Source organism: Leopardus geoffroyi, chromosome B4 (assembly GCF_018350155.1).
Source record: "Leopardus geoffroyi isolate Oge1 chromosome B4, O.geoffroyi_Oge1_pat1.0, whole genome shotgun sequence".
NCBI classification, from domain to species: Eukaryota; Metazoa; Chordata; class Mammalia; order Carnivora; family Felidae; genus Leopardus; species Leopardus geoffroyi.
In genome coordinates, this window is record NC_059341.1 from 107,187,056 (window position 1) to 107,197,701 (window position 10,646).

General features: G+C 36.7%; 1 long non-coding RNA gene across 1 annotated transcript; it reads right to left on the bottom strand.

Annotated features, from left to right (window-relative positions):
* Nucleotides 1–334: 334 nt before the first annotated feature.
* LOC123591220 lies at nt 335–10,225 on the bottom strand. The gene is made up of 4 exons (XR_006709171.1): nt 10,122–10,225; nt 3,574–3,585; nt 2,987–2,993; nt 335–345 (listed from the first exon to the last, which is right to left on the bottom strand). It is a non-coding gene; the product is annotated as an uncharacterized LOC123591220 (long non-coding RNA).
* Between the last annotated feature and the right edge of the window lie 421 nt (nt 10,226–10,646).

Below are 10,646 nucleotides of genomic sequence, written 5' to 3' on the forward strand. Positions count from 1 at the left end.
TATAAAATGTAAACCCTTCACCAAAAGTAAAAGGCTTTCTGAATGGAAAATGTAACTTTGAACTGCATTGTATTTTATTCTGCACAAAAGATTATCACTATCGTGGCTGTTAAGAGTTCCATAACAAACAGAATATATTTAAGATATTTGTCATTATCAGCAACATCTCTGCTGCTGAAGATTGTCCTGGATGAACATGTAAAGCTTCTCAGCACCTTTGACAATGACATAAGCATGTTATTCTTCATGCTCTTGGCCCTTCATGGCTAGAACATATGCTTTGATATGCGTTTCTATAAATATGGTGAGCTGTGCTGTTATCTACACTGGTGTCTTTTAAAATAACTCACATTAAAAATAGACCTACCCTATGACCCAGCAATAGCACTGCTAGGAATTTATCCAAGGGATACAGGAGTACTGATGCATAGGGGCACTTGTACCCCAATGTTCATAGCAGCACTCTCAACAATAGCCAAATTATGGAAAGAGCCTAAATGTCCATCAACTGATGAATGGATAAAGAAATTGTGGTTTATATACACAATGGAATACTACGTGGCAATGAGAAAAAATGAAATATGGCCTTTTGTAGCAACATGGATGGAACTGGAGAGTGTGATGCTAAGTGAAATAAGCCGTACAGAGAAAGACAGATACCATATGGTTTCACTCTTATGTGGATCCTGAGAAACTTGGCAGGAACCCATGGGGGAGGGGGAGGAAAAAAGAAAAAAAAGAGGTTAGAGTGGGAGAGAGCCAAAGCTTAAGAGACTGTTAAAAACTGAGAACAAACTGAGGTTTGATGGGGGGTGGGAGGGAGGAGAGGGTGGGTGATGGGTATTGAGGAGGGCACCTTTTGGGATGAGCACTGGGTGTTGTATGGAAACCAATTTGACAATAAATTTCATATAATAAAAAAAAAAAAATAACTCACATTATATAAAAAGAATTTAATCTTGGTTGGAGATTTTTTTCTTTCTTTCTTTCTTTTTCTTTTTTTTTTTTTTGGTTTAAGCATCAAAATCTCCAACCCACACTGTCCATCTTTCCAGCTCACTCTCTCTACAATTTGAACAATCCTTCAATTCCATCAAGACTTAAAATCCATTAATCCTAGCATGCTTTTACTTTTTTCAAGAACATTTCCCTCCTTTCCAGAATAAATCATATGCATTTATTTTATGCATCAAATTCCTGCAGTCACCTTCAACTCCTTTACCTCTTACTTGCAAAGCCAGTTCAATTTAAATATCTGTTTTGTACCTCCTTGTTCTGGGCCAGTTGGATACAGCTTCAGAGTACTATATAATCATACTCACTTTCTTATATTAAATTTGCATATGTCAAATCAACTCATCCTATTTGTGCATTCACATTGTATTCTCATACAGGGTACTATCTAACCTCGACTTTTTATGCAACCTTATAATACCTCCAACTCTAGGACTCTTATCCCAGGAATAGGTAGTATATGCTAAAAATATTTGTTGATGAATGAACTATATGGTGACCATATTGAATTTGTTTTGATTTTTCACATCTTTTCACATTGAATTATCCAAAAAGAAAAAATAAATAATTTCTTGAAGACATGTTCTTTTCTTCCTCTTTTTTTTTTTTTTTTTTAGTGTTTTTTGATGAGGGACCATAAACCAAGCTGAGGGCAAAACACAAGCTAGCATATCCTCCATCCCCACCACACCCCACCCCTTGTCCCTGTCCCAGGTGGGACATGTGTGACATTCCTCAGGCTCTCATGTCTGCCCAAGAAAAAGGAAAGGATGGAAAACAAATGGTTAAACTGATAGAGTTTCCATCAGTTTACAAATATCTTAGTAATTTTGTAAGAAAAGGGCTATCTTATTAATAGCCTAATCTCCAGGAACTTCCTACTGTCTTAAGGATAATGCTTTGCTAGAGGGGAAAACAACCTTAGCTTGACAATAGCTAAACCTCAGTAATTTGTGATTCTTCCTTAGCAGGTGGAAATCCCTTTAAGAAACTTCCTCTTGACTTTGCCTCCCCCAACTCCACAGTATATAAGCAGTCACACTTCACAGCCCCAGTGTAGCACTTTCTGCCCAGGGGTCCTGTCCCTGCACTTTAATAAAATCACCTTTTTGCACCAAAGACGTCTTCAAGAATTCTTTCTTGGCCGTTGGCTCAGAACTCTACCATCACTCCAAAACCGCATAATTTTTTTAACTATTCTTTTCATTCTTTTATTTAAACCTACAAATTATCTTCTTAAGATTTAATTCAGTCTAGTTTATAGTCTTATTCTATTGGGGTTTTTTTTTTTGTTTGTTTGTTTTATGTTTGTCACTCAACCAATAGTTCTAATTATGCTTTCTTATTTTTCTTCAGGATAAAACAATACTATCTCCGTGTAAATTGCAAAATAGTCCCCAATAAAATAATATGTACTATTCAGATAGACAAAATTTTATTTTACCTTTGTGCTTAATATGCCATAATGATAAGGGACAGTGGGGAAAGTTGAGGGCAAAGTACAGGCTAACAGCAACCTCCCCTCCCCTCCCCCACCAGGTGGCATATATGTGATATTCCTTGGACACTCCTGGCTAAGAGAGACACTCCTTGGCTAACCCAAGAGTAGGAGTTAAGGAAAGAGATTTAAGTACTTGCCATGGCAATGTAGGAAACTAAGGCAAATAAAAAATTAAATTCCCTTACTGCCTACAAGTCCTAGAAACCAGCAGAATGACCTCCCTCTAGGAGCTCAGCTGCCTCGAGGATGACACTTTGCTAGGGGCAAAAGGGAATCTTAGCTTAATTCCAACCTTGAGGATCCTGTAAGTCTGCATTAACATATAAAAATTTCTTTGTAAACTTCCTTTATCTCAGCTGCTCCAAGATATGCTGGCAATCATACTCCAAGCTTATGGCCCCCTGATATACATCTGAAAAAGTCTCATGACAGGTTTTACCAAACAGTAGTAAATGGCGTTTTCCTAACAACACCTAAACTCTCAAGGTCCTGGAAACCTTGCTTCCAAAGTTCCTTAGAGACTTACTCTATCCCTAACCCCTTCCCAACCTGAGGATATATAATCATTTACTCATTACGACCCCAGGGCAGCTCTTCCTGCCCCTGGGTCCTGTCCCTGTGCTTTAATAAAATCACCTTTTTGCACCAAAGACTTCTTCAAGAATTCTTTCTTGGCCATCAGCTCCAGACCACGTCACCATTACCCCTAAACCCCATCAATAGTGTGCTACAAAGTTTGAATATATCTCTATAATTTCCCATTTATAGATGTAGTTTGCTTTAAGAAAATTGCTGTATTTCATGTATTTTATATCCTCTTTGTAGTTTGTTTTTTCTAAATGGAAAATGAAAAAATCAGTAATTTTCATATTATATTATTTTATTTGTTGAAAGCTATACTTATCAGGTGCTGTTAACTTGCTATTAAGTTCAAGAGACCACTATAATAAAAGGAAGTAAATTATATAATCAAATGTTTCTTTGTCATACCTCATAAATACACTTTACATAACATAACTTTGCAGCATCATGGTATATTTTAAAGTAAAGGTAACAACTTTAAAAAGGAACTGAATCAAATACAATATATAAAACTATGAGAAAGGGAAATGAAATTGTCACTTTATTCATGTCAGTTTTAATCAGCACTGAGATGTATTGGTTACAGGCATGGTTGCTGTAAGTCATGTGGGAATGAAAAGACACTAACCGTGGCCAGTCAGGCTCTCCGGGTCGTGGGTCCTTCGGGGGTCTTGGGGATCCCGGGTGAGCCCCCAAATGTTATGCCCAGTATTCGTGATCCCCAAAGACCACCAGGGAGCCGAGTCCGATGCAAAAGAAAAGAGCCTTTATTTGAGCTAGCTCGAGCTCAATCCCCTACCTGCACCGGCGCAGCAGTGAGATACCAGGGAGAGAGCGAGTTTCAAAAGCACAAAGGTTTTTTTGGGGTCTAGGGGCAGTTGGTGAGGTAATGGCTGTGGCCTCAGCCAATTGGCTGGGGAAGGGTCATGGCCTCCGCCTATTGGCTGGGGAAGGGTCGGAGTCCTGTTACGCAGGTCACAGGACATGTTTTGATCGGGAAGTTTGAACAGGTGAGCGGGAGGTTACTCAAGGGGAGGAGGCGTGGTCAAGGTAAAGGACACAGAACAAGATGGAGTTGGCCTGCATAGGCCCGCCCTTTCAGTTACAGGCATGGTTGCTGTAAGTCATGTGGGAACAGTACCGAATCTTAGAGGAGTAAGAACTCAGTCACCTAATGTTGTCATTTTCAAACTTTAAAGGGAAATTTGGAAAGGAAATTTGATAAAATACTATCTTACATCAAATGTGAACAGATAAAAACATAAGTGATATTGAAGCTTTTCAGTTCAGCTCTGAGATTAACAAATATTGATTTAACAGCTGTCCTTCTGATACATGAATATCATCTACCATAAACTTGCTAATTGGCTATTGCTTTGACTTCCCCTGATAGTAAACTCCTTTTTCCCATTATAGTTTTCCTACCCCTTGCTGATTGCTCTTGAACTGATCTGCTAGAATTTGACTACACCCACCACACACATTTCAAATGTGGCCTAATTGAATTAAAATGGATCTTTTCCCCATTATGTTGGAGACTTATGTCTATTAAAGCAACCAGAAACACTCTAAGCACACATTAACGTTTTTTTTTTTTTTTTTTGGCAGCCACCAAATAATTTATCAGGAGCAATATGGCCACATCAAAAAATATCCTTAATATCCAAATAGTCATAAGGATATTAAGTAAAAGCAAATTTCCCCATCTTTCATGCTTTTTTCCCACCATTCCCCTTCTTTCCTTCCATTTTATTTCATATATTTATACATATACAAACACAGATATAGATTTACATATAGATATAATGTAGAAGTTATATAAATTATATAATGTATAAATTAATGTATAAAGATATAAAATTCTTTGAAGTAGCTGCTCGAGTCATGATGCATGTTCTTCTGGAATCACCCTGAAACTAAATAACGGGGTCTCAACGCCCATGACTGTATGGCTTGACAATACCTCCTTGTAGGCAACTAATGATCAGTGGGTAAAAACTTCATTTAGATGAGATTTTCAGAATTCTTCACCAGTACTTTTTAGAAAAGTGCAGGATTTAGAAAAAGAAGACTGGCCTCTCTCTGGTGTATCTTCCACAGGAGACAGAATTGTTGGAAGCCATGACATGACCTAATAGTAGCAGGTAATCTAAAGAGAATTCAGACATCTCTATGATGTGAAAGAGTGAAACTGATATGCAGATAGAAATTAGAAAAAAGGGGTAGAGAAATAGAGAAAGAAGACAGAGAGAGGGAAAGAATGATGAATATCTGGTTCTACAAGTCCATAACGCCTAGACTCATGACTTGTCTTTGGTTTTTTTATTACATGATAAAATCAAATATGCTTTTAATAAATTCCCTTATTTTATTTAAGAAAGTTCAAATCAGTCTTCTGACATTTAGAATCAAATGAGAAAGGTCTAATGCAACGTACATTTGTGTATATGTTCTTCTGGTGTGTGTGTGTGTGTGTGTGTGTGTGTGTGTGTGTGTGTGTGTGTGTGTGTGTTTTCATTAAGAAGGTTCCACACTCAGCGTGCAGCCAATGTGGGGCTTGAACTCACAACCCTGAGGTCAAGACCTGAGCTGAGATCAAGAGTTGGATGCTTAACCAACGTCCCATGTCTATTCATTTGTACAAAAACATTCATACTAGGGGCACCTGGGTGGCTCAGTTGGTGAAGCGTCTGACTTCAGCTCAGGTCATGATCTCATGGTTCATTAGTTCGAGCCCCGTGATGGGGTTTGTTCTGATAGCTCAGAGTCTGGAGCTTGCTGCTGATTCTGTGTCTCCCTCTCTCTTCCCCTCCCCGGGTCACACTCTTTCTCTCAGAAATAAATAAACATTAAAATAAAAAATATATATATTCACACTATATATATTGTTCTGTTTCCTTTTTATTTTTTTTTCAAATTTAACAATGTGTCATGGACATTATTCTATGTAGTTTAATTTTTGTCATTTATTATCAATAATCTTATATCTCATCAGGTATTGCAACACATTTGAGCCTGCCCCTTTTGTCTGTCATGTTCAACTTCTTCCCTTATCACTATCACCCAGTTAATTATTACAATGCTGTTCCTAAGTTTGTAAAAAATGTAATATATTTCATTGTTTTTATTATTTATCATCAAGGGTAAGTCCTTTTAGATCACTGAGATCCCAAACCATAGACTACTTTCTGTGATTTATAAAGCTGATAATTTAAATACAGTCCAAGACAAAAAGTAGTGACTCAAGAGTAAGACAAATATAAACAAGAATGCCAGCTACCATTTATTTACAATATGCTAAGAGTGTTCTTAACATGCCTTAGCATATTTGATTTTCACCCAAAACTTCTAAGTTAGTCATTGACCAACTCTAAAGAGATTACATTCCTTGTCCAGGGTCTGAGAGATTAAGGCATTAAATAAAGTTCAAACCAATGTTTTTCTGACTACAATGTGTATTGAAAGAAAGTACAGTGAATTAAGATGTGGGGCATCACACATCTCTGAAATAAATTATAGGTGATAATTTAAAATATAAGTTTTGGAATAAATCCAATTTAGGGCAACACAGGGAAGTTCAATAATAAAGAAGTAAAGATCATACTATTTGCCCCAAAGTAAGTTTAGAATTACAATTTGCTCTTTTTTTTTTTTTTATGTTTATTTTTGAGAGAGAGAGAGAGAGAGACAAAGTGTGAAGGGGGGAGGGGCAGACAGAGAGGAAGGCACAGAATCTGAAGCCGGCTCCAGGCTCCACACTGTCAGTGCAGAGCCCGACCTGGCATTTTGAAGCGAATCAAAACTGGTCCTTAAACAAACTCAGTTGGTATCCTTACCATTTCCGTGGATTTCAGAACACCATGCGGAACTTTTTTATTCTGTTTTTTATAATTGGAAAGTATGATCATAGGGATGTCTGAATTCTCAAAAAACACACCAAATTTTTTAATTAAAATAATGCCTTGGTGTGCCTGGGTGGCTCAATCTGTTAAGTGTCCGATCAGATCATGATCTCCCAGGTCGTGGGTTCCAGCCCCACATCGGGCTCTGTGCTGACAGCTCAGAGCCTGGAGACTGCTTCGGATTCTGTGTCTCCCTCTCTCTCTCTGCCCCTCCCCCACTCATGCTGTGTGTCTCTCTGTCTCTCCTTCAAAAATAAACATTAAAAAAATTAAAAAATTAAAATTAAAATAATTCCTAAAAGAAAGAATGTTTAGAATGGAGGAAGTACATTGCAAAAATAAGAGACAGTGTAACAAGACTAAGTGAATATTTCACATTTTCCTGGTTTATTAGACCACTGCTTGACAAAGTAAGACATGATAACAAAAGGGACTGAATGTGAACCATGTGTAAATTGAGAGATCCACTGTAGGAACATCTCCACTTGGAAAGAATTACTCACCTTATCTCCTCTCATCCACCATCCCTCACCCTTCTTTTTTCATTTTTAATGTTTTATTTATTTTTGAGAGAGTGAGAGAGTACAGAAGAAGTAAGACTGAAAAGGTGTATGAAAAGTAAACTGGCAGAAATTTGGAAATAAATGGAACATAATAATAAAGATGTTTTTAGACACGAAAACTATTCTAGAAATAAAAATAAAATATAAATACAAATTTTATACAATAAAATAAACTAGGCAATGAAAGCTAAAGTCAAATATGTATACTATCAGCTTAAAGAAATGATATGAAACAAACAAAAAGACAGTAGCAAAGAATCTGATTAAAGAAATGATGATAGGTAAGGAGAAAAAAGGAAATTCATACGTATAACTGCAAATTATTTAAAACTAGAAGTAGCAAATACACTAAAAATTATTCTGCTATAAAAGGAGAAAACTTTTCTAAAATAAAGCAATACAGCAGAAGCAGATTTTGAGATGAAGAATGTATGAAAAGGATAATGAGTTTTTCCAAGATAAAACCAATACAGGAGTGGAGAAACAGAAACAGAAATGGAAGGAAGCCAAACAGTGGTATGATACCTACTAAAATACCAGAAGAGAGAAACATGAATACAATCCCACTGGGCAGCTCTGGAGACAGTACAGCTCCTATCTGAGAGTTGTTCCACCCAGAGGCAAGGGAACCATAGCATTTATATCCTGAGTGCATCAGTCATTGCTTAACAGCTACTCCCAGTCCAGGTGGGGATATAAATCCTCAGAAACTCCAGAGTGTCAAGAGCAGGCCAAATGAATCCAGTAACCTGAGGACAGCTGCTAACAGAGAGACTCAGGTGCTCATTGTTTTGAGTAAGAGCACACTGGGAGCTGGTGCCCATGAGGATGATAAAGGTAATTGAAATGATAGAGCCAGAACACAGCATTTACTACGACTTGTATCTTTCCATTGAAAGGACACATCAAGCTACAAGAAGCCTTGGCACATGATGATCAACAACGTGATATACTGTTTTATTGGGTTTTTTTCATTTTTTAAAGTTATTTATTTATTTTGAGAGAGAGGAAGAGAGCAGGGGAGAGGCAGAGAGAGAGAGAGAGAGAGAGAGAGAGAGAGAATCCCAAGCAGGCTCCTCACTGTCAGCACAGAGCACAGGGCTCGATCACACAAAATGCAAGATCATGACCTAAGCTGGAGTCCAATTACACAACCGACTGAGACACCCAGATGCCCCTATTGTTTTTGTTTTTCATTTTAAAGACAAAACTTCACAGTCTCCAAATACAAAAAGCCAATCACTTATTAATGAAAAACAAATAAACAAAAAATCAATTTGATTTAATGGCTTGTTGTATAGCATTTATTAGTCAATACTAGAAGATAACATTTGGCGGGTCTACAAAAGTTTAAGACCTAAGATCTGACTGAGTAATTTTGTTCCCAGACAAGTTACTAGCAATTTCAAATGCAAATTAATAACCTTGTGGTTGAAATTTAGCCAACTAGAGATGTATCAAATAATAATACCTATCTCAGTTTTAAAGAAACTTTGATAAAGGAATGACAGTAAGAATGAAAAGCATTTAAACAGAAAACTATAACAAAATATTTCTTGTATGAATTTAACATATAGAGCAGAACGTCAATGTCTTATTCTTGATAACATAAAAATAAAACATGAGGATATTTGGAAAAAGATGCTGGGAGAGAAATGACAGACTGTGTAAGTGTGTTAAAGTCCTTATATTTCATAGAAGAATCAATTAAAACCTGTTTAAAATTGAAGTCATAAAAGGGAGACTTCTGTACATTTTTAAATAGAAATATCTCTAAACTATATTATTAAATGAAAGTCCCAGTTACAGAAACTGTGAGAAGAAAACTAATAATTTTTCTTTTTTTGAATTCTCTTGTGGAGGGTAGCTAATTTTTTTTTTAGGAATGGAGGGAGTTGAGGTCATAGAGACAGACAGAGAGGTACTTAATTATCATTTTATCCTCTGTACTAAGTAGATTTTGATATATCCATGCATTACTTTAAAAAGAAAAAAAAAACACTTTAAATACATTTATTATAAGTAATCTAAAGGTGCCTGGGTGGCTCAGTCAGTTGAGTGTCTGACTCTTGTTTTTGGCTCAGTGATGATCTCATGGTCCATGGGTTCAAGCCCCATGTTGGTCTCTGCATGTCAGTGTAGAGCCTGCTTGGGATTCTCTCTCTCCCTCTTTCTCTCTCTGCCCCTGTGCAGCTCATGTGCTGTTTCTCTCTTTCAAAATAAACAAATAAACCTTAAAGAAATAAAAAATAAAATAAAAATAAAAGTAATGTATATTTTCAGATAGCAACAACAACAAAGTCATCCAAAATTGGTAAAAAGAAATAAAGCTTTCACTATTTGCAGATTACATGATACTGTATGTAGAAAACCCTAAAGATTCCACCAAAAACTACTAGAATTGATAAATGAATTCAGTAAAGTTGCAGGACACAACATAAATATACAGAAATCTGTTGCATTTCTATACACTAATAATGAAGCAGTAGAAAGAAAAGACAAAAATCCCATTTACAGTTGCACCCAAAATAATAAGTACCTAGGAATAAAAGTAGCCACAGAGGTGAAAGACCTTTACTGTGAAAACTATAAAACACTGATGAAAGAAACTGAAGATGACACAAAGAAATGAAAAGACATCCCATGCTTATGGATTGGAAGGACAAATATTGTTAAATGTCTATACTACTCAAAGCAATGCAAACATTTAATACAATCCTTATCAAAATACCAGAAGTATTTCTCACAGAGCTAGAAAAAACTGTTTACATATTTCTACAGTCTCTCCCATGAAGGGGTGAGGTCTTTTTTCCCACTCTTTGAATCTGGTGTTGTCCAAATGACCTGTGTCAACTAAAAGAATATGATGTGACTTGTGCACTTGTGAGCCTAGGACTTAAGAGTCTTGCAGCTTCTTCTCTCTCTTGCAATACTGCCAAGATTGGAAATCAGTGTAAACTGGATAGAATGACCACATAGAGAAGAAACTGGCAAACAGCCTTTAAAACCTCAGACATGTGAATGAGGCCATCCTAAGACCATCCAGCACCAGTAGGTCTATCAGCTGACTGCAGGCGCCTTAAT